The sequence below is a fragment of the Phragmites australis genome, chromosome 13, assembly GCF_958298935.1.
Source record: "Phragmites australis chromosome 13, lpPhrAust1.1, whole genome shotgun sequence".
Taxonomy (NCBI): Eukaryota; Viridiplantae; Streptophyta; class Magnoliopsida; order Poales; family Poaceae; genus Phragmites; species Phragmites australis.
Window position 1 is genome coordinate 12,146,488 of NC_084933.1, and position 4,838 is coordinate 12,151,325.

At 50.4% G+C, this 4,838-nt stretch overlaps 1 pseudogene; it reads right to left on the reverse strand.

Annotated features, from left to right (window-relative positions):
* Positions 1 to 1,096: 1,096 nt before the first annotated feature.
* LOC133889040 (uncharacterized) lies at positions 1,097 to 4,210 on the reverse strand (annotated as a pseudogene).
* Positions 4,211 to 4,838: the final 628 nt, after the last annotated feature.

Sequence of the window (4,838 nt, forward strand, 5' to 3'; positions counted from 1 at the left end):
GTAGTAGTGCTGCTATATGAGTGTATGATAAGCAAAGCTGTATGATAATGTCAAATGAGCAAGCTAGGAATATAGTAGGATAGACGACTCGTTTCTTGGAACACGAACATGTTCTGAAAAGAAGCTCATGAGTCATGACAGCATTTCTCTTCCCTGCATGCAGACATTGGCGGCTGCCTTCTGCGAGGCGATCGGGTTCGTGAGGACCTGTGAGGTCACGCTGAGGACGACGTCGACGGACGACGGCGGCGCTGGCATCTGCAGGTCGTGGCAGGTGGGCGGCGCTGGCATCTGCAGGTCGTGGCAGGTGGGCGGCCTGGCGTACGGCAAGGGTGGCTACCAGCTGAGTCGGGGCTGGAGGAGGTTCTGCGACGTCTGCACCTTCAACGTCGTCGACACCACGCTGTGGGACGTCGACATCGCCCGCCGCAGCTAAGCTAAGCTTTTGTGCGCGTGCGTCAGTTTATCTGAATTCTGATGTTATCTAGCTGGCCAGGGTTTTACACTTTTTCAGTCATCTTTTTGTAAGAAATCATCTCTTCCTGCTTTAGGCTCACCAAAATATGGACTGAGATCCTCAAGTCACGGGTGAACAGTATCCGTGACTTTACTCCTTTACGAACTATCATATTAGAAATAAACGAACGAGATCGATCGTTACAGTTCTAATATATTACCGTGCTACAGTTATAACCAAATTTTACCGGTTCTTGGCTAACCAAAATTTGTCGAAATTTGGTAATGTCAAATTTTAGCGAGGATTTGATAGGACGCAAAATCTTTGGTCCACCAGATGTTGCCACAGCCCCAGCCTGAGCCGGAAAGGCCGACGACACCGACACACGAATGGCGACCCTGCAATTCTGCCACCGCACGGCAGTACAGCACAAACGCCGACGCCGACGCCGACGCCGACACATCCATGCCGGCCTGCCGCCCATGAACAGCAGCGGAAAAGGATCCACTGTTCATACAGTTTCCACAGGCCACACAGCACAAGATTCATACTGGCCAACTGTACGCCACAGAGCGATCGATCACTCGGTTCATTGCACGCATGCCATTCTGCAAGCATCGCACAGGTTTTTCAACCGACTGACTGATAAACAGTTTTAGCATTTCACAAAAGCAAATTATGTATGATCAAAATTGCATATGATCCTATAGAAATCAAAAATCAAATAATAAGCCAGGCTGTTAAGTAATCCTAGGACGGCTTAGTGTCTCAGGCTTCATCCATTGCTACCGACGCTCCTCACCGGCGCCGTTGGCACCTGCATCATCATCGCAGACACCGGTGCGGGCCTTGTCATTGTCCTCACCGGAGCAGTGAGCGCGCTTCTTGGACGAGGAGCCCCGGCACTGCCCGGCCGGGTACTTGAGCGCGTTGAGCTCCATCTTCCGCAGCGCGGCCCTGCCGAGGTCGACACCGCACATGTCGGAGAGGTGGACAAGGTAGAGGAGCACGTCGGCGAGCTCCTCGCCGAGGTGCTCCGCTTCCATCTCCCCCACCCCGGCAGGCCCCTCGGCACCTCCCCCTTCCACTGGAAGATCTCCGAGAGCTCCCCCACCTCGCCCACCTGCCAATGCAAGTTGCACGCACCGGCAAACAGAATTACGCAACAGCAGTACAGCACAGCACACGATTGGCATGCATGAATGTAGGTCAGCTACAGGTGCAATTTGCACTGGGCGCAGGACCAGCTTGCTTACCAGGCTGTGCCCACATCACAAGTGTTTTTTATGGCCATTTCAGGCTTGCAAAAATTGGTAATTGGTGAAAAGAACAAGGATGGTTCCTGCTGCTGCTTTCTGTAGGCTTTTGGTTCCTTCCTGCAGCGCACAGCACCATGGTAGTATATCAAAGGACTAGAAAGGATCTAATGATTCTTCAGAAAAGCATGAGGGAACATACGAAAGGACAAGTCTGACAGACCATAACGTTATGTACCATAAGGTCCATAACGCACAGCAATAAAATGGGGGGACTGCAGCAGCACAAGACTGCGAATTTTTATTCTTCTGGAGCTGCTTTTCTTGTCTGTAATAAACTTTGAACACTGCTCACCAAGGCACTGGAATTAGAACACAGGACTAATCGGTGATCTTGATTATGTGGGCTTTGTCTAATAACAATTAGTGACCCTCCTCTCTCCTACCTCGCCGGGTCGCCTAAGCAGGCCTTTGGAAGCCCACGTAGTTACAAGGATGACGGTAGCAGGGCTATTTTCACGGTGTCCGTCTGGCTGCCTTTCCCTTCTCTCTCCTCTCTTCTCCCCCCTCTCGAGACCGCGGCTCCTTGTTGTTGTGCCCAACGTCCGTGGCGGCGGTCAGATCCACAGCGCAACGCAGAGGTTGGATCTGCATGCCCGACGGTGCGATTCAGAGTTTGGGCGGCACGGCTGCTGGATTCGCATCCCCGGTTGCATGACGTGGTGGCTCAACGTCGCGATGGCCGGATCCACGCGTGTTGGGGTGTGGCAACCGGATCAGCGCGCCCAACTTCACAGAGCGGTGGCCCGATGGTGCGACAGCCGGATCTGCGTCTTCGATGGTCAAATCCTCGCACATGTCGACACAACGTGGTTGCTGGATCTATGTGCTTGGTGGCCATATCCATGCGTCGGGTATCCCAATGGCGTTGTGCAGTGGCTTGGTGGCCACCTCGATGGCTCAGTTTGGCTGCTCCTCGGTGCAACGGCCTGGTGGCGCATCGGCGTAAAGGCGCGGCCCGTCCTGTGCTATCGCTGTCGACACAGTGTGGATAGCGCGGTGCTGCGGGGCGTGGCACGGTTGCCCTCAGTTCCCTTGTGCCATGGTGGATCTTCCTCTTGTAAAATTTCTTCATTCTCTCATATCTGGCCCATAGGGAGCCCGTGGCATGGGGATGGCTTTGGGGTGACGCGTGCTCGTGCTAGTTGTGACGTTGGGTGTGGGATCAGTGCCCCGAACGAAAGTGTTGCCTGACATTTGGCCTGAGCCGACAATAGCAATGCCCTTGGGTAACGCTTTCTCCTCAAAGGCATTTGTCGAAGGTGTTCCCCCCCCCCCCCTTTGCACTTCGGGCATCTAAAAGGGGTAAGTTGTCGGTGAGGCCTCTGTTCTTTTGATGCTACGTCATTTTGTCCATGGGGTGAGCTATGATGGAGTTGGAGCTGCTACGTCGGGACGTCTGACGAGTTTGGTAACGATGACGCGTGGTGATCGTGGACGGGACAGAAGTTGAGGTTGAGGTATGTCTATCTCGAGAAGTCGGAGTTGTCTCAAGACAGAGGTTGAGATATGTCTCGAGAAGTTGGAGCTACTTGATCGCACTCCACGTGTGTTGTTTTATGGAATGTAGCGTTGTTTGCATTTTTGTTGGCCCTTATGTCATTGGGTTTTTTGTCGATTGGTTCTAATTTAACTGGGCAGTTGTTAAGGTTTTAGGTCTAGTGTCCTTTGTAAATAGGGACAACTCTCGTCTTCTATAATAACATCAGTAGACTTTGAAAAAAAGAAGTATGAACAATGTGGTATTCCTGCGAGTTCCTTTAGGATCTTTTGAATTGTACTACCGTGCATGCCCCGTTCCAAAGTCTACATAATTTATACGCTCATATACAAACAACGAAGACCAAACATCTTTTCCATGTAAAAAGAACCAAAATCTCAAAAATTTGTAATAAATAAAAATAAAAAGATCTCACCGTCCAATTCTGAACTCCTAGGAAGCCAAATGCAAAGGACCAAAAGAAAAACAACAAAAACTAACCACCGCAATTAAACAAAAAAAAAATTGCAATTGCAGATGGAAGGAAAAAAAAAACCATGCATATAACTAAGAACGATCAACGGAAACTGTTCGAAGAATCTGCAAGCAAATCTCGACAACGAGAACTGATTAGACGCCCTGTTTAATTTAGCATCGGGTCCGCGAAGTAAGATCAAGATACGGGGTGAGGGATGGATGGCGATAGAACCGTACCAGAGCGAGGAGGAGGTTCCTGGGGCTGTGGAACCGCTCCCAGTCCCTCTCCCTGGCGACGTCCGCCATCTTCTTCCTCAGCTCCTCCAGCGTCACCGTCGTCTCCTCGCCGCCACGCGCGCCCCTGACCGCCTCCTCCTCCAACCCAACACCGTCCATCTCTCTCTCTCTCTCTGCCTGCAGTACAAGGTAGGAGAAGCAGTGGCGACGGCTTCATCAGAGGGAAGGAGATCGGGAGAGGAGACAAACTGGATACGAGGACAGGAAAGCGTGTGTTTGTTTCCTTGTTATAGTTCTAACTGGAGCATGGCAGGACGTGGCTACGCATCTGGGAGCGGCCAGGCTGGGCCGGGCTGGGTATCGAGGGGTCTATGTGGGCGGGACATCTCAGGGCCCACCAGTTAGTCATGAATTTATTTATTCACTTGATTATAAAACCGGTAATGTGGAAATTCCACAATAATCAGTCCTTTCCAAACAATGCCTGAAGCGACAATCACATGGATCAGTACGGGTGTGTTTGGTCATCTGAATTTTCTCTAACCCGGCTCGTTGAATATGTATAATTTAAAAAAACAACATGTTTATCTGTATTTACTACTCTCGTATGCATGAGCAAATACTAATATATGATCTTATCTTACCTGAGAAACTTCTCAGCTCGACCCGATGAATATAAATTTTGCATCTACTCATGTTTAGTTATCTGTATTTAAACAAAAGCTACAGAAGAACTGATGTACTATCTTATCTCAGCTTATTGACGAGTGATGATGACATGCCATAACATGGTTTCGATGACATTGAAGGTGCAGACATCGCACACCTTGATCCCGTTCTCCTGGCAGAACCTCTTCCAGCCCAACCCAAG